This window comes from Etheostoma spectabile, chromosome 13 (genome assembly GCF_008692095.1).
Source record: "Etheostoma spectabile isolate EspeVRDwgs_2016 chromosome 13, UIUC_Espe_1.0, whole genome shotgun sequence".
Classification (NCBI taxonomy): Eukaryota; Metazoa; Chordata; class Actinopteri; order Perciformes; family Percidae; genus Etheostoma; species Etheostoma spectabile.
The window spans coordinates 15542157-15565913 of NC_045745.1; the positions used below are offsets into that span (position 1 = coordinate 15542157).

The following is a 23757-nucleotide window of genomic DNA, read 5'->3' on the forward strand; positions in this document are numbered from 1 at the left end:
GGGTTCAAGCTGAATGTCCTGCGTAGCGCTCATCATAATTCTCTCTGACCAATCAGCGGTCTGCAGTATTTAACTCCACCTTCTATTATCGGCTCAGCTCACTTGGAACAAAGCAGGTCAAGTTCAGTAGCGCCAAGGCAACTGTTGAAATAACCATCCACCATATTCTGTAACTGAATTTTTTGGCCACTAACATTTCATCACCTTTTAAGTTGATATTGCAAACTTGATAGCTAAGGTGAATATTGACACTGATTTGATTCCAATATTCATTCTCCTTTTAACTCCTGGGGGAAATATCTTGCTCTTGAGCTGCTAAATGCTCCACTATGTTCACCAGCTAGTTAGTAACTTTATCTGCCATTTGGTGCTGTGCAGGTAGCAGGTTGCTTTTAGAGGTTTTTAGCTGAAAACTAAAAAATGCACAGAGCAGTAAGAGTGTATTAACAGTCATTTTAATCCTCATTGGGATCCCACTCCCCTGACTCCTAAATATCTACCAAACCGCCTCACCCGCAAAGCAACCAGCATTGTGGGTGACCTCAGGCACCTTTCACACAGCCTCTTCAGACTCTTGCGATCTGGGAGGCGGTACTGGAGCCTCTGAGCCTGTTCCACTAGACTTGCAAACAGCTTAATTCCCCAGGCTGTCAGGAAGCCCCCCCAATCAGGATCAGCACCAGCCGCATTTTCAATATCTTTGGTTTAGTATACTGTTTGGTTTTGCCACCACTATTAATGTATTACTGTATTGTACTAAGAAATTGAAGGATATGAGTCTGTAGTGATGAAGTCTATATCGACGACAATTCATTTCCGGCGAAGACTATTGTGATTGGTTTAAAGAAATGTCACTAAACCAGAGCACGTTTTTCTCCTGTCCCGAAACGCTGTGTGGACTAGCCAGACTTTCCTCCGCAGCGCGGTAGAGGAAGGTCTGGCATGTGATACGATTAGTGAGGAAACTACAGCATCTAACAGTTAAAGACTGCAAAATCTAATGTGAGGCAAGTTATCAGGCAAGTGAATTCTTAGGCAAGTTAATTATGTAAAATAACCATAGACACAGCTCCAAATTAATGTTAAATGTGGTCCCGATAGGCAACTGCTTGCTATGCCATGTCAGCCATAATGACTCAATAAGCTAATGGTATGTCAGGGCTGTTTTTCTTTGAGATATTAAAAGGATTTGTAACTTCCAGGCAGAACATGTTTAGTGAACCTGAGAGGAGAGAACAGCAAGCAATGCCTGGTTGGGGTAATAAGTGAGTGTTCAGTGTGACATTGCTATCTATCTATCTATCTATCTATCTATCTATCTATCTATCTATCTATCTATCTATCTTAGCATACAGCTATACTATCTATATATCTATCTATCTATCTATCTATATATACCTATCTATACCAGCTTACAGATACTTCTATCTATCTTCTATCTAATCATATATCTATCATCTAATCTATCATCTATCTATCATATATATCTATCTATATACATATATATCTATCTATATATCATTATATCTTACAATATAATCATCATCTATATCTATCTATCTATCTATCACTATATCTATCTATTACAGTATATACTATTATCTATTATCTATCTATCTATCTAATCTATTCAGTATATCTATCTATCTATCTATCTACATGTTCCTCTTATCTCCACATTCCCCCTCCTCTTCCACCCTCCTTCTCTTTCACCCTCTCCCATTTCTTTTTCAGTTCTTTATTAGACTCTTTACAGGAAAACAAATAAAACAAAGCACTGCATTACAGCTCTCTAATTACTCATTTTAAAGCACAGCCTCTCACAGTTTACAGGCTAAACACGAATAAAATGGAGGGCAGAAAATTTCCCGCATAACATTAGTGCAAACAACACATCCATCTTGGGCACTCTGAGAAGCCTGGTATAAATAATGTGTTTGTGTTTGTGTGTGTTAGTGATGTGTGTGTGTATGCAATTTATTGTACAATGTACAAATGTGGACAGATTTGTGTGTGTGTGTGAGCGTGTGTCTCTGTGCCGGAGTGTATCGAGTAAGTAGCATTGTTGTTATTGTTGTGTGTGCTTGTGTGTGTGTGTGTGTGTGTGTGTAAGAGAGAATCACCTAGTGTAACTAATGCATTCTGGCACAGGGTCGTAAAGCCGCATCAGCATTTACATCACTGTAAACGTCCCTGTAAAGATGAACACATCTCTGCATCACACACTCATTCATACATGCAAACACACATACATTTGAATTTCTAAACTTAAGAAAACCCATGACACCGTATTTTCCCTTGTCTCTAATCAAAATCCTATACTAAATCTAAAGGGAATAGTTCGACATTTTAGAAATTTTGGAATAAGTGTATTTCCCAAAATGTTAAGTTACTTCTTCAACAGTAAAATCAAGTCTAAAAGGGTCTGTTGATCCAAATTTGAAAAGACAACTACATTTTCTTTCAAGTAGTGGCATCTAGCCAAGCAAATAGTTTGGTTTAGTTTCATTGGATTTCTGGTTAACTAATCTACATCTAAAACAGTTTTTAGTCATTTTCTCAGGCTGGGTAGAGCGTGCACGAGGCAGGACGTGGCTAGGCGGCCATGTAGCTGGTTCGTAATTTTCTTGCCATTCCTTGAATTAGTCTGATGATTTCGGCGCCGATCCTTGCCAACTTTGTTCTAGGGAGCTTGGTGAAGACGTTTGATGTCCAATCCAGCTGAGATGGACATTTGGGTTCTCATATACAGCTCCACTGGGTAATGTCTGGATAATTTCAGGTTTGCGGTACATTTGTAAAAGGAGCTATAAAAATAGAAGTACTAGAAATATACACACACATACACCTGGGATCTTGTATTTTAAAATTCTCTAAATACATTTGAATAACACATAAACACAAACACACAAACACACACACCATGGCTTTCACTAAGGGTTCGCATATTTGAATCTCTGACTCACAGACTGTGGTCTATCCTGTTGCTCATTGTAATGTATTTTTTTCTGTTCATTACTCATTCTGCTCTCTGCTCGACTGTCTTCAGGCTGCTCCCTCTTTGCAAACCCAATGCCATGGCTCCCCTGAGCCTGTTTAAGGATGGACTTTTTATCTAGTGTGGCCAATCGATCCTCCTTAAAGTGATATGGAATGGGTTATGCAAGGCACTCCAAACTGGCTCATGTTCTGGGTGCAGGTGGGCTTGATACACAACTGGGAGAAAGAGGACTCAATTGCTTCATCTTATCGGCCACATTTGATTTGTCACAAAGATAATGAGAAGTGACACATTTTTAATATTATCACAGCAGCTATTGTCCTAATGTGCACATTTTGTGAGATTGTACAACTTGAGAAGCTTTTCCATTATTGTTATTATTAAAAAAGCTGAATTTTGAAAAATTCTGGTTCAAGTTTTCCCAATCAAGGGCTAGATCTCTAACACAACTGGGAAGCCTTGTGTTAGCATTAGCTTGATCTTTTTGGGACATAATTGTTTGGTATATTTGGTTATATATTACTGTACTTGTAAACTGTGCATATCGGCTGTTTATAGCATATGTTCCATGCATATACTTGGAATATATTTTGGTACATAATTAAAACTTCCACGTTATGGATCAGTGTAATTTTTGATAAAAATTAGTATTTAGGTTATGTTCAAGTCAAGTTGGTAGACTATGGATGTACTGTATGACATGTATAGGTTTATATTTTTTGCAGTGAAAGAGCCTAAAATGCAGTTTCTATGAAGTCAAACAAATATGGATGCATCATGTCAGCTAAAGACTGTCATTCAAGGGAAATAAACAGTATTTTTTCCCCCTCACATGACCAACAACTGTCTTGAGTTAGTGGGTGATGTGAAAGCTCGCAAGTCAGAATAACTACAAACACCTGTGTGGGTGTACAGTTGGTATTCCAGTATTCTCAAACATACATACATACATTCCATGGGAAATGTGTAGATAGTAGTGTAGATAGTAGTTTGAATTTGATTTTAATATACAGTATGTGTTGTTTTTCCTGCTGTTTTTGTCAGAAAAGTATTGCTGCTCTAAACTGTTCAATTGAGTAAATTGAAAGCAAAGAAACCTCCAACCTTGGTAGCAATAGTCAGTCTTAGCTGAGCTTACTTTCTCTCACTTCCTGTCACAGTCTTTGTCAGATCTGTTCTTCTCTCACTCTCCCATTCTTCTAATTTGCTTCTATTGTTCCCAGGGAATTAGAATATGCAAATAGGACGTTCGGTGGCACAGAAGTCATGCCGCAATCACACACAGTGAGAATATTATTCCTCGTCGCCATGCTCTGGCTAATTAGCCTGATTTGATTGTTAATACACTGCCAATAAGAGGTGGCAGGCGTCACTGTGGCTCCTCTTGACAGCCCTCATTTAGAGGTGAGCGAGCAGCTCGGGCGAGATGAGCTCTGGCTGGGAGCAGGCAGGCTGTTACACAGACTGTCTGAGTCAGTTAGCGCTTAGAGAGTGTGTATGTATGTGTGCAGTCTGATCAAAATGGTCTTTGACTGTCTTTCCCTTTTGCGTGTGCGTATTTGTGTGGTAACGTGCTTTGATGTGTGTGATTTGTTATAGACTGTATCTGTTACTGTACTTTTGTGCTTTCTTGTGTGTTTGTTTCACTATAGTATCTGAGTTTCTTGGCAGCAAACACACAGAAGCAAGAGGATGAATAGAGTTAGAGATGCATGTCATTCCAGACTTACTGTATGCAAAGCACCACACTCTTCCTCCTTCACATGCTTTGAGGCTTTTGTTTGTTTTCTCACACATTGTCTGTCTTGCTTCAAACTAACTGCATCTTCCCCTATGCGATGAGTAGGAAAATTAATGTGTGTTGTGTGTGCACTGTCATGTATTATGTACCAGTGCTATACTTTTAGATTACGGTACTTAAGGGCAGAGTTTCTAAAATATGAGTGTGGGCTTGTAAGGGAAAAATTCCACCCTGTGGTTCAATATTATGTCATTAATCTGTGAAGCTTAGTGGGATTTATTTTGTTGAAATATTGGTACCTACTTTCCCTTGAACTGCCTCATCTATTTCGGATTTGCATCGTGATTTGCTGGACGTTGCCAAGTGATGTTCCACAGCCCCAAGGATACTGTATGTGATTGAACTTGTTGTATTCAGTACATACACTGTGGAACAATAGGAAAAGCATGGCTGGCAAAGCTAGTGTTTCAACACACAGACAGGTAGAAAAATGAAGAGCTGAATGTACTGATTTCTGGCCTATTGAGACTTCTGTCAGTGGAGTAATTTCTATCTCTGCTGCCTCTACCAGTTGCCCTGTATGAATATGAGAAGCACTTTAAAAACTTTAAAAAACAGATGTTCAGATTTTGTAGATCATTTCAAAATGTCCATTTAAACTAGATGCACGGTTCTATATGGCTGTATTAGGCAGTTGTAAGGCAGCACCCCCAAACAGAAAGTCTTTAAATTGTATATTTGGATTTTTTATATTAAGTTGCTCAATTCTGTTTCCCTGCATTTGTTATATGAATATAGTAACAACTAACTATATTTGTGTTTACATAGGCTATGTGTGTATCTTGTCATTAATAACGTGAGACATAAGAGATGGTGTAGTTATGAAACTTTCAAACTTCTTATTAGGATGAAAACTCTTCCAAATCCCAGAATACAGGACATAATTCCAGTGTCCTCAAGGGTAGCCTTGGCTTTGAGCTGGTTGTTAAGCATGGACAAATGATATCAGAATCCACCATTATGAATCTCTGCTGTGCATAAATTCAATTGATTGAGAAAATATAATTTTAACATCAATGTTGTGTGTAAGGATGTTTTAATGTGTAGCTGTAAATAAACATCCTGCTTAGTGGCCTCACTATAAGGTCACATGTTGACCTTGTGAGCTTGGTATGTTCCATATCTAACTGCTGCAAGCCACCTCAACCTGTAACTCATGGCAAACAGGCCAGTTCCAGGAAAGGCTTGCGGCTGTTGAAAGCCTTTAAGCTTAATTTATCAGCTATAAAAATGGTCTAATAATTAACATCATTGATATTTGATCACTATCATAACAGCAATCAATCATCTGCAAATGTGGTTGCTGTCTCTGGAAAATAAAAGTTAGATAGCTTTAATGATTTGGTAGTTGTGCATAATTTTCTTTCTTTTGAGTATCTTCTTTTTTTTTTTTTTCAAGATAGCAGCAAACACTCAGCACTAATCTTTCAAGGGATATCTTGTTTTGTACCCTGGAATATGTTCTGTTGTAAAAAGCCGTGCAATGATGAATGATGAGATTGAAAGAATGCCTACAGCGTTGTCTGTGCTGCAGAAACCTCAATCTACACTAAATCAAATATCGCCCCATTTAAACATTCCATTTATTCACATGAATTATGGCAAAGACCCTTATGGTTCTCATAACAAAGAGTGTGTGTGTGTGTGTGTGTGTGTGTGTGTGTGTGAGAGTGAGAGTGTGTGTGTGTGTGAGAGAGAGAGAGAATTACAGGTGTACAGGTCCTCTGTCTTTAAACAAAAGCACAGCTATTCAGACCAGACCTCTCGGTTCCTGCAGCCTCGCCTTCATGAAAACACACATACATCTCATACAGCTCAATCATACGCCTGCCTTTCCTCATCACCTGTATGGTCACAAGCTCCTGCTGACAAAAATAATGATTTTTTGAGATACAAGTGGCTGATATGATTTTTCTGCAGGGTGGCTGCTGATTTGGATTAACAAGAGTCAGTTACAATTCACATGCAATAAAGATCATCTCTCTGGTCTATGAAATCCCAGTAGCCAACAACGAACACTCACACACACACAATAATAACTGCAAAAACGTTTTTAAAAACAATGAAAGGTTGAATATATTGAAACTCATTGCTGGCAATTATCAAAGGGTTTGGCTTAAACAATCTTAAGAGATGTCTATGAATAAGTGTATTTGGATGAAGTATTGCATTATATCTGGAATTAAACATTTCAGTTAGGCTATAAATTACCTGACAGCAACAGATATAAAAAGGTGCGCCACAATTAAAAAAATGAAAATTAAGAAAAATATTATATCATCTGATGATTCCTTCTTGTGTAAAAATACTTTTTGGGAAAGCAATATTATCTATTACAGAGGATCATGTTGTGCTGGTTGGTATGATCAGAAATTTGTATCAGAGTATTTGTTAAAGCGTCCAAATTGTGCTCATTTTCAGGTTCATAATTTTATTTTGAGGTTGTACCAGTACCTGTGTTGTAGTTTACAGACAATCCCTAAGCACCGCCGGCTGCTACCAGAGACCAAACTTATTTCTCCAGGTTGGAGGACAGCTCGTTTTGATAAAAATTTGTTTGTAGCTCATTGTTAACCTTACTACGTTAGGAAAGAGGAGTCATTTGTGATTTAATATAATGTCGCTATAGAGTAATTGATCCCAGAAGTTTGAATCTGAGAATATGTTTCCTACTTTGCTTATGTTTTATAAAACCGAGAGCATGGATTGTGAATCCGTGCACACAGTTTATTAAACCGAGGGAACAGATTTGTATTCTGTGTTCACGGTTTAGTTTTCTTTCTGAGTTGACCCCAGGGGGGGCTCCGTAGCTAGGCAAGATCACATCAGCTAGATAACTCTTTCTCCAACTTTGGTCAGTACAAGGCAGGATTAGCTGGGAGACTTCTTCTAAAGAGTGCACACTTGTGGAATACCTGCAGAACAATGACATGAAAGTAGTTCTTTTGTAGATTATGGTGAACTAGTGTGTGTTGTAGTAGAGTTTTGCCATTGAGAATGAGCTAGCATGCTACGGTTATCCTCCTTGTCTCAGCTAGATATTTTTTATTTAGATTTCTCCATTGGCTCCACAACATGATGAGAATGTAAACTAGTTGTATTGTGCAAACTGAAAAGTAGTGAAATAAAGTAACTAAAATTAACTAAATAGATATACCAACAACTTTAACATTGCTTCCACGGGCGCCAGGGTAGCTCACCTGGTAGACCAGGCGCCCAAATATAGAGGTTTACTCCTCAACACAGCAGCTGCAGGTTTGACTCCCACTTGCGGCCCTTTGCTGCGTGTCATTCCCCCTCTCTCCCCCCTTTCATGTCTTCAGCTGTCCTATCAAAATAAAGGCCTAAAATGACCAAAAACAAAACAAAAAATCCCCCAAAGAAACGTTTTAAAACAAAATATTGTAAGATAGTTCTATAAACACTACCTTGACCACAGGTATGTTGTTGTAGACAAGTGGGCGATTGAACCTAGCTCTTCTTCCAGTTTACTTTGATGTTGTTGGTACAATGTCTGAAAAGTAGTTTGGCAAAAGTATTTTGGCCCCTGCAAGACATTTTAAAAAATCCAGCGTTTTAACCATTGCTCTGAACCCATCTTTCTTGACAGTCTGCGGCGGGACATGGATTGTTTTTGCAGTGTTTTTGCAGTTTTTTAGAAGTGGTAAATTATTTTGGACTCTTTAAAAACAATAAACTTCTGAATGGCACATGGCTCATCTCTTGGCCACAAGTTCTTCTGGTGTATTTCTGATCTCTCTTTCTTCATCCTCTATATTTCTTTTCTGGTCTTGAGTGGGCTGTGGCAACCGGAGTCTCTCATTGCTGCCAACAGATTGTTATGCTTACCTGGCTGGCAAGCATCTATAACATTACCCAGCATGCCATTTGGTGGTGTAAATTTGCAAATGTATTACATTGTGCTGTTATAAAGTTACTGCCGTGAGTGGAAAGGTTACACAGTCAACACGGATCCTGATCCTGATCAAGTCACCATTTGCAGCTATATGCCCCAGTGTAGCAGTATGTAAAAAAATTATATAATTCGGGAAATTTAATAGTGAGGTTATACTGGTCGAGACGGTAGAATGCCCAGCACTGGGATCGTGCGTTCAATTCATTCAAGATGTCAACTTTTCAAGCCAGTGTATTAAATCATCGTTTATTAATCATCCAGCCTGCAAATGGAAAGAATTAATAATGAAAGTTATAGAGTGGAAAGCGAGCCTTCCACATGAACTGCAAACATTTATGGTTGACATGGCAACTGACAGCTGACATTTTTTTCTTCTTATCAGTTCTTCTCCTTAGAAACAGGTAGAGATTGACATGTAGCCTTTCCATCAAAACCTTTGTCTTTGGTCATGGACTGCATTCAAATGTTCAACAAATTATTCCATCAGGAGTCTTGATATGAATTCTTAAAAGATGATAATTTGATTTCAAAAAATGTTAAAGCCATATTCATCTGAGAAAAGAAAATACCACCGCAACCGCATGTTTTCTGATTTTAGCACCCAGGAAGTTGATGTTAAAGAAAAAAAAGCAGGCGCTGTATTCAGAAGAAAGAAATCTCTTTTAGTTGTATTTGTTTGTTTCAGATACAGAAACAAGACAAATTCAAACAAAACACTTAGAGCCTCAAAATATATCTGTTGTTCTTTTGACTGTCGCTGGAGGTTCAACATGGGTGAGAAAAAAATAAAATAAAAGCTTTAATGTTCCCTTAAACCTCTCCATGGAAAAGCCTGCAGGAAGTTGCACAACTAGTGTCTGATACAGTTCAAAGGCATTATGACTGCAGCTGATCCATCCTAGAAGAGATGCTGTTGCTTTGAGTCTGACGTCGTCTGCCTTTAAAACCATCCCACTGTCCCAATTTTAGCACCCCTAAAAAGAAGAATTGTTAAAAAAATGAAAAAGTGCTTTGACGAGGTTTTGAGCCACATCATGTTGGGAAGTGGTGGTAACATGCCTTCAAAGTCGGCATTGCTGTTTTAAACCTAGATTGAACATGATTATTTTTAAACAGGTCGTGAAATAAAAACGGCCCCTTAAGTTAAGGAAAAGGTTGTGGGTGGGCTTACGGTTCCGTGACACGGGAAGAACAGTGCGGTTGGGTTAAGGAAAAGTAGAAAGCGACTTTAGGAAACATTACACACGGTGTTTGACCCATCCGCCACCCAAACCAACCTCCTTAGGGGGATTTTCGGGCTGTCATACTACTCGCTACCATAGTTGCTATTAATGCTACGTCATCTCTCATTAACTTCACACTGGGATTGTTTTCCGTGGTAGCCACACAGAGTTTTTACCCATTCCGTGATACCACCACATAATGCTGTGTTAAAAAGTTTCTGATCATTTTATGGAATTCTGTGAGACCAGGCTAGGTGATTGACACCTCTATGTCTGACACATGTCAGCTAACTACAGCCTAGGTACGTTATGTTCAGAGTCTTGCATGAAGTGAAAATAATAATGATTGAAATAGTGAAATTATGTTATATTATTATCACGTTTCCCTTTTCTGTTTCTGCATACTGTAGCAGCCTACCTATTTGTCTTGCCATTGTCGAAATTGGATGTGACTTAATACTGGTCTTAAGAGCCCAATTTATTCAATATTTGCATAATACCATTTCATTTGTAATACCACCTCACTTTTGTAGTAATGGCCCTGTGGCTCAGCATTAAAGTAAGTTTTGTTGGTGTCTTTCTAGTTACATAATTCAGTCTTTTGATGATAGTCTAAAATGTTAAAAAGAAAAATTGGCTCAGTAGAATAACGTAAAAAATGTTTTACGTTCGCCCCTGGGCTAAATAATGCTGCTATCTTGACCATTTTCATGGAAACATGAAACAGAATTTCCATTAAAAACTCCAATTTGCATTTCAGATATCCGCCTCTATGGGAACATTTTTTATAATTATGCCTATTTGCTTTTTTTTAATGAGGATAATTAATGTCATCTAAGAGCTGTATATTCTGGATTTGTTTAGCCTAGCTTAGCATAAATACTGGAATCAGGGTGAAACCGCTAGCTTGTTTCTGTCCAAAATAAAACAAAAACCTACAAACACCTCAAAAGCTCATTAATTTACGCAACATATCTTCTCTGAAGAGAACTGTGAAAAAGACAATGTGATATCAGGAGGAGTACTGCATTCAAAGAGTCTTAGTCTTTATGCTAAGCTAGGCTAACCATATACTGACACAAGGTTTGTACGTGGCACTTGGAAACCAAATGCTTGCGTTTCCCAAAATGTATTTAATTATTGAGCCTATCAGTGTTCTTGAGGTAACAACACTAAAAATAGAAAAGAAAAAGAAAAGCGTGCAGCATGACAGACGGGCTGTAGGCACTCAGCCATAGATGTCATTAACAATATTTAATAAACAGCCTAATAATTATACATCCCTTCTGTATTACAAAGAGTGCTTTTTTACACCAGCCACAACTCTAAGAATATGGAGTAGGCATTGCTTGGTTATTTGTTATCTTCATTAATAAATTAAAGATTTTTTTTTTTGAATAATGAGCTTTGAGTAGGTACATGATTAGCAACTTTTCAGCTTAGCAACAAAAATGGAAATTAGCTTTTTTAATTAGCATGCAGAGTATTATTTATGGTAAAACATAAAGTATCACTGGATGATTTAGCAAAAACAACATAGTAAACATTATCTGTCTTTAATAAACCCACAGTGGGGAATATCCCTGTGAAATACAACAAGAACCGTTCATTCGACTCACGCCGTGTGTGCGTGTTAATGAGGTCCTGCTTATGCATGTCTACCAGTATGCCAGTACGTTTTGTAAACATGTTCTGTCTGAGTGTGTGGCCGTGCATGCAGGCATTAATCTGGCTTGTGTATACACCTATGATTAAATTTTAGGGTTTGTTCTGCCTGGAGTGGAATCTTCATTTAACAGAGTATTTGGAGAGGCACTAGAAAGGGGAAAGAGAAACAAACAAAGAGAGAAACAAGATAGGAAGCGTAACCGCCGTCTCTAATGAGAAACAATTCGGGAAAGACTCGGAGAGCAGCGCAGCAGGAGGTCCGACCGGGGAGCGACTGAACGTGTTGAACAACAGGGGGCCAGAAATAATTAGCTGACACTGGTGGCTGAATGAAACGGCCTCCCTGTGAAACAAGCACATGGGAAGTTATCATAACACATGTTAACCACTCTGGCTGCAGGCCCCTGTGTATGAAGACTGCACAGACACAATCACGGCAATACTAATTGTAATTTAGGCTAACATTTACCGATATCAGTTCAAATCCCCGGTCTGTATCTCACAACAGGATAACCGCAGCAACAGTAGCAGTGAGACGTGAAGAAAAGGGGGGAGGGGGAGAGGTTGCAGCAAGGTGATTCTGGTTTGATTTATTGTGATCAGTTAAGGTTCTAATCATAGGAAGTGATAAAAGGATATGAACTCTGGCGAGTGAAGCTGTGCATGTCAATTACACAAAACAGGTAGATCGACACAGGTGGGCAGAGGAAAAACAGCTATTTTCTACAATATTTTCTACACAATTTTCTACAATTCTATTAAAAGATATATGAAAAGATGCTATTTTCATGTTTGTCTTGAGGATCTGTGGAAATATGTGTGGATGATGCAAATGTTGCGAATGTATAAATGCTGAGCTTTTTCTACACAATGTTATGAACATTATATTTATTCATGGAAGCCTGAGAATGACATTGGAATTTCTTGTTCCTGTCCTTATCTTTACCTTCCTTGAGTGGTGTCAGGCATGTTAGCCACCTAAAGCATAATTGCGATGCAGCTGAGCAGAGGAGGAAGAGAGAGAAGGTGTGTGATGATCATGAAAGTGGCAGAGGAGATGGGGATTGGGAGAAAGAGCATTTTGGCTGCCCAGCTTGGAGTGAGAGTGCTGATTACGAGCCATGCTGTGCATTGAGTTTTGCTGGCCATGTAGGTGAGGCAAAGCATGGCTTCTGTTTTAAAGGGACAGTTCACCCCAAAATCAAAAATACATGGATTCTCGCTTACCTATACATACATGCACTAAATGAAGAGATGTCAGAGTGAGGGGGCTGCCCATAGAAAGGCGCTCCAAGCAGTTGGGGGTTTCGGTGTCTCACTCAAGAGCACCTTGGCAGTGCCCAGCAGGTGAACTGGCACCTCTCCAGCCACCAGGATCACTATTTTACTGTGTAATCACGAGCTACAGTATCACCAAATCACATATATTAGTGTACAAAGTCAATGTCTATTAGCACGTAAATAAAGCACAGTTATCTTACATACTCTAGGTAAAACGACTGGATTGAACTGTCTCCAGGGGTCTGTCTGAAATGAGGATCAGTGCCTTGGCATCTTCAGTTACTTTGATTAACTTGAAAAACTCTCCAAAAACACCCCAGTGTGTTCGCAGGCAAAAGAAAAGAGTGAGTCTGTGAGTCTATAAATAGATCAATATTTTGAAATGAACAAATGGAAATCAAATCAAAACCTTTTCCCCACTACAAATGCTGCTGTACTACACCTATAGGCATATTCCAGTAAAAAGGGATAAAAAACCATTCTGGTTTAAACTTTTTTAATAACTGATGGTTTTTTTTAGTAGGTGGGATTAAATCAAAAGTTAAATCAAGCATAGAATGCAAGACAAAATGAAGGAAAGCATGCCCAATGCCTAATCTAATGGATAAAAAACAGCATAAATATAAAAAAGGAGAAATTAAGGTAAAACACTACATTTCCCTTCTGCCACAACAAGGGATGCAGAGCAACTACAGTGGGATTCAAAACAAAAATGCAGCAAAGTGTGCATTCATCACAGCTAGAACAGACCTTTGGACAATCATCATCAAATTTCTGTGCTGCAAAGATCCACAAAAGAAACGTGAATGTGATGTGCAGGATGTAATAATGAAGATCACCTTACTTTAATGAGATACAGACAGATATTAGAGCTGTAAGTTAAACAGGTTATTGACAACATTAACGCAAACACATTTTAACGGCGTACATTTTTTTAAGATTAACATTCTTTTTGGCTTAGCAAACCTTTTTTTTTAGTTTTTTTCACAACTAGTTACGTTAGAAAAACTACATCACTCCACCGGATCTAGACTGGAAACAAAACAACAAATGGTTCCACAGAAAAGACCAAAGTGATCTGTGTGTTTTGTTGTTGTGAACTGAGCCATCATCGCAGCACGTCCAGTCTGAAATACTACTTGATGGGCCATCCCCCCCGCGTCAAAGCCAGGTAACCATTACTGGGCATTCTTTCTGAAATAAGAGGCTGAGTTGATGAGCCTCTGGTGAGTATAGAGCAGTAGCCTGACTGCTATGTTCAAAGCAAACTTGGGAAAAAGAAAGTTGTAAGCCATGGTTTTCACCCTTTTATTGATGGACAGTGTTACATTTTGTGAGAGATTATTTGCTCCAAGTTAGAACGTTAGTGTGAAATTGAACACTACAGTATATGCCAATGTTGCTTTCAATGATTAAAAAAAAAAACATTTGCACAAAGCAAGCTGATCTACTTTTACATGTTGACAAGATATGTGCGATTAATTGCGAGTCAACTATTGAAGCTGGTGTCAGGAAAAATACTCCCACACACATGCATGTCTGCATAACTGCATGTTAGAATATGCATTTAGAAATAATGCAGTTTTATTGCAAGCATTTGTACTCTTATACACACTCATGCACAAATATTGAAACATTAGGCAGTACCCCTTTTCTCACTGCTTACTCCAACTGTTGGCTTGAGGTTTTTACCTGCCACGTGGAAGGTGAATAGGAGGATTTATAGTTGTACACATCCTTAAAATGCAGCTACAAATTTTGAACTACAGTGTTTCCAAAGATACCATGAGAAGCTTGTTTGCATTTTCTCATACAAGTGTCAGATCCCAGTGGAGACCGTTTATAGGAAAGACACTATTAACTGAGTAATCTCCTTTTCAGTGACACACAATCAGCAAACCTTCTGCTCACAGTGACCTTCACTCCTTATCATCGTTGGTAGGCAAACTAAGGCAAATTTTGTTACCCTTGGACGGAGCCAGTCCAGCTGTTCCCGTTTCTAGTCTTAATTGTATGCATATTGCCTGCTCACAGTGGTGTTAATCTTCTCATTTAACTCTCAGCAAAGAAAGTGAATAAAGGTATTTCCCAAACTGTTGAACTCTTTCTTTAAAACCACTATGGATCTGATTTGAAAATGTAGTGGTGTTAAAACCTGAAATTTTCCTTCAGATCACATAAACTAACACATTTGTCTTCACCTTTACTACCAGTTTAATTTTCAGTACATTTTTCTACTGCCCTTAAGACTACACTGGGAGTCTTCTATCTTGCATACCGCAGCAGGTAATCATACTGGCTTGTCCTCCCTTTACATTCTCTGTTCTCTTAAACAGCACTAAGATGAAATGGACTAAGAGCTGATATCCATCAGGGGATGGGAACTACAGTGACTTTACTAGACACTGTGGGATCATTAGGGCCTTTAGACTTGATGGGATATTGTGTTTTTATGAGCTCTATGCAGTAATCCATTAATAGGGCTGACACGCCATTAGGCTTTATTGATGTCCAATGTGTGGGCTCACATGAAAACACCATTATTTGTCATGATCAAAGTTTAACGCTGACACACGGTGATTTAATGGCGCCACAGGCTGCCGAGACCCCTGTCTTTAACCTTCAAGGACATCCGGGTTGATGAGATATACAAGTTGTACAGTTAAACTGACACAGCTTCAGTTTGGGGGTTATATCCTTCAGCTGGTTTCATGCATTATTCCACTTTTTCTTTAATCTTTTTAGTGGAGCATGGAAAAGGAAATGTATTCTTTTTAACAATCAAGATACTTTATTTCTGTGGTGAACATGGATAAATTAGACTTCTTTTTTTAAATACTACAAAACAGTACATTCTTACTCCTGCCTGGAGTACAGCCTCTGCCTTAAAAAATATATTTTTCTCAGGTTTCTCATTACCGAAGCCTCATTTATTAAAGGAGGGTTCATCTCTTATTTGTTTAGCATTTTTGCAATGCTGAGTTAATACATATTTCACCGCGGTGCAGTATTCCTGCAGAACAACTTGCTTGTGCAGACTTTCTTCGCTGCCCTCTGGGGAAATCGAATATGTATTTGCCATTCTCTTAGGATTTCAAAAGGGTTTAGCAACATTAATAATTTCTCAAAACATAAAAGAGGATTTTTTTTTTTCATGTGTCGCAAGTACTTATGCCAGATAAGCATTTGGATGAGTCTAGAAGTTTGAGGGGGAGAGGTTGAAAAAAGGTAACGTGTTGCAGTTTAGAAATTATTATGTGTAACTGAGCCTAGTGTGGGGAACAGGAAACAGAGCCGGGAAAGAAAATATATATATAGTATTTCTAATTATCAATGAAGGAAAACTAATTTTTTGACCTTCAACAGGGATCCATCCGAGATTTTGAGGAAAAGCAACATTCTTAAGTGACATGTCATTGGCCAAAATTATAATAAATAAAGAACATTTCATCTCAGACATGCCTGAATCAAATTATATATTTAGCATACATCACCTGCTCAGAAAACATAAATCACATGAATTCTGGCAATATGACTTCCTTATTAGATTTTTTTTTCTCCTTATATTGTTCCTGATCTAATCTGTTGTATTACATAAAAAGATAATCACAAAGAGGAAACCTGGTATCAATCACCTGCCTGTAGTTATGCCAGGTTGCTAAGGGCATCCAAATGACACTGAAGCATGCTGGGACCTGTATGCTCTTTTGTTGCTCTGTTTGGCTAAGCCCTGTTGGTCAGGGTTAACATTCAGACACCCTGATGACGAATGACAGTTATCTATTTTTACGGCTTGATGTAGATCCATCAGCTTCCTCCGGAGAGCCCTCCTCAGTGTCTCACTGCCCTTTGGAGGAGATTTTCCAGGTCACAGAGCCAAGGTGAAAAACAAAACAATGCACTTGATTGCTCACACGTAACTGAGAAAACACACACTGAGAGACATGAATGCTTGCAGACAAACTGTGTCACACACACTTCTCCCTCTTTTCTACTGGACATATGTAAATGTCAGCTCCTCCCAAGAGATGTTCGCTAATGTCAGGACATGTGGCTGGCATGGACCCGGGCCACACGTACACCGTCCAGCTGTGTCGGGGACTGTTGGCCAAACCCCCCCTCCTTGTTCCTCCCTCTGCCTCCACACCCAGGAGGGAAACTAATTGTGAGCGTTATTGATTGCCACGGCAGATCTGCGCTGTCCAGCGGGTACAAAAGATGGATGGAGTTGTCAGGTTGTCATCGGGCAAGGTTTTTTGACAGCATGCCTCAGGGCGTGTACAACACAGTCCAGGTTAACTGAAGCATGCACTGAGCAGTGAGGCAGTGCAGTGTTGCAGCTTTGACTTTGGACAGAGACACAGGGAATGAGAGGTGTCCTACTTTACAAGACAACTTACACTCATAATTCATGAATGTATTATTTATTATTGATGACAATTGGGTTTTAAAGTAATAAAAAAAACTATTTTTTCTCACTTTAGTAGTATTTATGCAGATAGATTTGGTTTAAATGTTGCTCAAATTTTGAGGTATCTTTAATTTCAATTATCCTGCTCAAAGCATTGATTGATTTTTTTTTTTTTTTTAAGAGTTCCAGATATTGGTCCGTGTTTCTCTGGGGCCCAATTCACACAAGAGTTTTAAGAGCACTGCTTATTACAAGTAATGTAGTTTTGCAGTTTGCAAATGGTGGCACCGTGACTTTAAACAAATTGTCATTTGCGAATTACCCATACATTTGTTAATTCCACAACGCTCTCATATGCTTTGTGCATCAGTTGCAACTATGCCGTTTATATTAATTAGTGAAATGTGTCAAAATTGAACCAAGAGGAATCTATCTTGCATGTTGCAAACTTGGTGATACGAGCCCCCGGATAATCATGTAGTTCCAATAAGAAATATTCACATATTTAGGTTCACAGGGACTGAATGCATTAAACTAGCTAAGGTAAATCAGAAAAGATTACATCACAAGGGAAACTTCTGGGCCGACCCAACCTGATTTGGGTTCAGGTTTCAGATACTGAGATTGTCCCCCGCCTAAAACCACCGACATTAATCGTTTGTCGCAATTATGACTTATATGAACATTTACAGTGGCGGTGCCTTCTAGTGGCTGTACTGATTACAGTTTGTCTAGAGCAAAGCAGAAAGTAAATAACAAAGCACAAGACGGACAAATTCTGCATAAGGAAGCAGGTTGTGGTGATGGATGGGTAAAAAAAAACAGGACTTTCACCTTGGGGGCTAGGGTTTGTGTCCTGTTTGAAAATAAAAGTAATTGATTTTTTTTTTTAATTTACTGGACATAACGGAGCTACATCACGCTCTGTGTCACATCTGATTTGAACACAAACCCCAATTTTTGTTGAAACCTTTTATTGTCTAAAGTACTTTTTGTGCTCAAACCTTACCAAACTGCCACCGTTTCACAAAATTAACCATGTGCTTAAAACTGTGAAAGTTAAATTCTCTGGTTTAGATATGAGGACGGAAAATACTCCTGTGGGTCGTATTTCCTTCCAACACTAGGGTTGCTAATTTATAAAACTCTCCCATGGGTGGTATTAGCAGGAATAAACCACCCATATCAATGCATGGTTTGGAGAACTTGTTGCAGGTACCCTTAACCAAATTAACCCGTAAGACCTCTCGTTCACATGGCGCTCTACTAACCATTCACTTCTACCAAGTCTATGAAACCTTCACACTTACTCTTTGTTCCTGCGTTTTTGGTATAAGGAAATCTTGTGAGGAAAATTAATAAATAAACATATTGTTAGTATATTAAAGTTTGGGTTTAATTGACTAAATATATCCCAGATGCCCCAGTTTGACATTCATTTATCCATATTGTAACACACTTTTTAAAGAGAAGTTCATTGGTTACTTGGTTGTGGAAAGCCATGCATGCATTTGCTCACAAAAATGTTCACACACTGTATTTGTTATTGCACAATATAACTTTGGAAACCAAAATGCATCAATCTCATTTAAGCAAACAAAGCGTTGAAGACAAAACCTACCTGCTGTTACTTCTGTTGATCACATGAAGAGTAAGGAAGTACTGCTGCATGCGTGAGCATGAATTTGTACTGTATTAAAGTATCACTACATTAATAAATAATGTCAAGACAAGTATGTTGACTTTATTTACAGTTGTGTAGATCGATACATACATTACTGACTCCCATGTGTATAGGCCTTTTACTGCTATATTAGGATTCACAAGGTCTTCCAAAGGCAGAAGACAGATCTGAATATGAAGCGGTGCCGTCAGTATTCTTATCCCTCCTCTGCTCACCAGACTTTCCAGATTGTGTGCAAACACTGCTTTGGGCAAGGATTGCTTTCTAAATGCTGTTGAGGATTTGAGATATTATAAAGGAAATGAATGTAGAGGAACCAGAGATGCCTTACTTGACCTAAGTGCAAGCATCCTCTCACCCCAAGGCAGTTTTCCTGAATGATCCTGAGGATAATTTGCATTTTAAGTAATGAGGTGAAGAAGGATTGAGAGGCACAACAATTAATGTGCTGCTTTCAAAAGTTTCAATTTTATGACTCATATACTATACTGATGGTAGAGAGGTATACATGATGACAACTGCCCTCCAAGTAATGTGGTCAGTGCTTTATGACCTCAATTCTCTCTGACCAAACTAGTCATTTTCCAATAACGCATCTCCATTACTTATTCAGGGTAGATTGACTGAGTGTTCTGCACTTTGAGGCAACATTCCGCCTCACATTGCTTTAGTTCTGCACAAATGCACCAGGGAGGGGCACTATGGCTGCAGTATTTTACTGCTGTGTCAGATGTCTTGCTTAATGTTATGGCCAAAGTTATGATCCCCAAATATTTCAACAAACTATTGTTTCAATACTACTTTTGTCATGACGGCTACAGCTTGATCTTCACGATCATCTGTGTTATCTTCATGCCTGACTGTTTATTTCTCATCTGTCATTTTATACCCGCCCTTCCTTTTCTGCCCACTAGTTGTCCTCTCAGATGCACCTTTTTCCAGTTACTTGATTCCACAGCTGCTTGCACACCTGCTCCGCATTACCCAGTCAGTCCCAGAGTATAAAGCTAGGCAGCGTCTTTAATTTTCGAACACATTATGTGTCGAGCCTCACAGCCGTGGCATTTCCTGTCAGCCTAGCTTATCTCATTTGACATGTTTACATTTCCTCACTGGCTACTTGAGGGTAAACCTTGTTTTTTGCCAGGTGGAATGTACTTGTGTGGGGGTTTGGCAAAAAGCAGAAGGGAACAGGAAATGGCAGCGTTAAAGTCCATCCATCCATCCATCCATCCATCTTCATCCGCAGCGTTAAAGTTGTAAACATAACCTGCAGCAGCTAGCATGGCCAGCAGTCTAAAGACAATATATTTGTTGAAATTGGTGTTCTTGCATTGATAGTAACCAAGCAGTTCTCTACATTCTCTGGTGTTTGTGTTTTTTCACAGTGCAGTTCTAAAACAAAAATATAAACATTTTGTTTTTCCTGAATATGTGGTCAATCCCGCGTTACTATGGAACCCATGCAACTTTCCGCTACTATTGGCCAGGCGTCCATGCTTACGCAAGAAGAACTGAATTGAACCCAATTTGTTCAGGTCCTAACCTCTCACCAATCTGCTATCCTAACCTTAACTACTCGAGGTCAATGTCTAACCCTAGCATGTCTAGAAATTGTATGGGGTCCATAATAACACACTACTCCTGTATAATCTCAAACCGACTGGACATTGCACAGTTTGTCAAAGTTTAATTAGACTAAAGGGGGCGGGTTCCTTTGTGATTGTGTTTCAGCCAGTTCCACATTGAAATGAATGAAGCAAAATGTGGACTGACTGCATCATATGATCAGACAGCACGTTTGCAGGTTGCAAAATGTGGGCGCCACGCACTGCTTTATTTGTTGAAGACACCCACGTCTTTTTGTCATTTGTACATTTTGTTAAAAAAACAAAACACAAAGTAACTAACTTGCAAGGATCTTTGTTGGGAAATGTGAATTCAACCTAAAAAAGATCCTCTAATTTCTTTTATTTTGGGTTGGTGAATGTTTACCACCTCCAATCCCACAATATTTGGTTCCTCATGGGAAGAGCTCCTGTGGATCCTCTACTCCAATACCAAACTGTTAGTATGCCATGAAATCAATTTGATTGGCGATCAATGTTGCCAGCCCCCAAACACAAACACACACACACTGATCCCATGGGCAATTAATGTGTGCTGAGCACGTCCAGCAACAAAAAATATGCCCTTCTCTTTACTCCTCGTGTCTTCAGTCACTCATTGAGAATGTTAACAACTGTACATTTACACATCAGGTTCACATTTGACCTTATTAAACCTGCAAAAGGTTTTATTTATGGACATGTAAAGCAAAGAGGATGTTTGTGTTTTTTGGTCATGAACAAGTGCACACAGTACTGCTGGGTAGCATTTCTCTGCCATGCTGACATGTCCTCACATAACTGCATCTCGGAAGATGACTTGGAATTTGCATCTTCAGCCTTAATGGGCTTTTAGGAAGAGGGAAATTTCTGTCTGCATCTCTGTAATGCAGCATTAATTTGCAGGTGTCTGGTAAATACTGCTGGTCCTGCCAATAGGCGCTATGAGTCACAGTGACTCAGTGATTGCTGGTAATGGGAAGGCCGGAAGACAGCAGGCATTTATGTCAAGCCAGATAAAAATCAAAACAAGTGTAGACTTGGCCAAGTTCATTATCTCGAAAATGTAACATGAAACAAGATATTTACATTTCTAACTTCACATCCCCACCAGCTCCTATTTTCTTCAAGAGGGTCCCACATTGCCTCGCTCCGCACGACAGCAGCCCATTTAAAGCAGAATGCTTCATTCTGCCTCAACTATCATTGGTGGTGTGACAAAAGAATTGAAAGTCAACAGATTATGTTTACTTCCAGAACAGAGCTTATCAAAGCGTCATTAGGCCGCTGTGATGCTCCCTTTTATATTTGCAGCTAATGATCCGTGTAATATCTGTCCTTTCCCCCCGGATGTGCTGTTTTCCATCAAGGCAAGGCTATTTGGAAGTGTGTGTGTGTGTGTGTGTGTGTGTGTGTGTGTGTGTGTGTGTGTGTGTGTGTGTGTGTGAGAAAGATCTATTTTTCAAATGATATGAATGACCCTTACAAACAACTAAGCAATCTTGGGACACAAGGACACAATTGCTTTGCTTTGAACGGAGTAAAATACTCAGTCTTTCAAACATTTCAATGTTAAAAAACGTTAAGTTATTAAAACATGGGGATCGTCTAATCTAGACATTGTAACAAAACATGATTGGTTGGTAGAATATCTTCTTTGACTAGCTGTTTTTAAGTCTAAATAGTCAGGTGGAACCACAAGGGGCCTTTTTCACAGCAGACATGTTCATTTATCACAGTAGGAAAAATGGTGAAACACTAATGATGGCTCATTTCCATTAAGTGTAACAGTAAACTATTTCAGTGAGCCAGGATGCACAATTCCAGGGCCAATTCTAAGTGAATTGCACCTATCATTAATGTTATTAAACACGTCTGTGCTTTTCCGATAATGAAATGTCAAAATGTCTGCTGTGAAAAAGGTCTACGCATCTTTCTGTAAAGTGGAGACATACTGATTAAAATAACTTTATATTTTACCTTTCAAGAGCAGATGTCATAAAGTGCTTTACAACAGAAGAAAAAATAGCAAGTAAAAAAACAACAGTTCATTAACAAATTCACCATAATCAACTTTTAAAGTTGTTAATATGTCCATGTTGTTTTTACAGCTTGTATTCAGCACCTCCAAGTGCCCAAAAAAAGGTTTAAGCAAAAACATGTTCACCCAGTGTATTCATACTAATTATTAGGATCAGACTGCTTTTATTGTTTTTTTCATGATCAGGCATGTCAGCGCCCACAGCCGACAAGACTGAGTTTCATTTCAGATCACAGCTACATCTGAACAGCCCCTAAAAGTAATTCATTCTTTATAAATTGGTCAAATTTAATGATTCTTCAAATTGATGAAAATTAGAGAACCAGTGAATTTAAAAGCAGATCATACTTTTAGTGCTAATGGCAGTTACCGATGTTTACACACTTTAGAAAAATCCACCTGCCACAATTTCCCACGCAACTCAGGCACACATTGTGTGAAGAGATGTTGTGGTCACTCATTTATCAATGTTGCTGATTCCTTAATTTTTCAGTTTGAGACTTTGTCATTTAGGTTAGATTTGACCTGCCATCTAAACTGACCTTGACACACTTCCTTGCTCTGTACCAACACACTGTTTTCACGACAGGAGCAGCTGCATGGTGGGCTCATGTATGTGCGGAGAGGTGGATTACCATGACGGCAGGCTGTACATATGGCAGAGATCAAACAATTAACCTGGTAGTGATTGGCCCTGCCATAAGGGTGCAGTAATTAGAGCTAAGTGGCCCTGAGACCAGACTGGAGTAATAGGAACGCTCACTGCAGGGAAGAGTCAGCCCCTCAACGTCTGTGCGAGTCTTTGTGACCTCAGCCTTCATACATCTTGACACTTTTCAAGCTCTCTAACAGTGTTGTTTTTTGCTCGTAAATTTATGTTTACTCTTTGTTTTTATTTAGTGTAAGATCAATGAACAACTGAACCTTTCTCCATTACTACAGTCATTGTATATGCTACCCTTCTGCTCAAATGCACATGGAATTATTGGCCTAAACTGTTCATAGCTGTACATAGTCGATTGCATATATATATATATATATATATATATATGTGTGTGTGTGTGTACATGTTTTGCACCAATGTCTGCACGTATTTATCTTTCCTCGCAAGTTGTCAAAGTGTC

General features: G+C 38.9%; 1 long non-coding RNA gene across 1 annotated transcript; it reads right to left on the bottom strand.

Moving 5' to 3' along the window:
- Positions 1 to 7097: 7097 nt before the first annotated feature.
- LOC116700452 (uncharacterized) lies at positions 7098 to 18456 on the bottom strand. Its single transcript, XR_004334660.1, has 3 exons — positions 18353 to 18456; positions 16851 to 16853; positions 7098 to 7110 (listed from the first exon to the last, which is right to left on the bottom strand). It is a non-coding gene; the product is annotated as an uncharacterized LOC116700452 (long non-coding RNA).
- Between the last annotated feature and the right edge of the window lie 5301 nt (positions 18457 to 23757).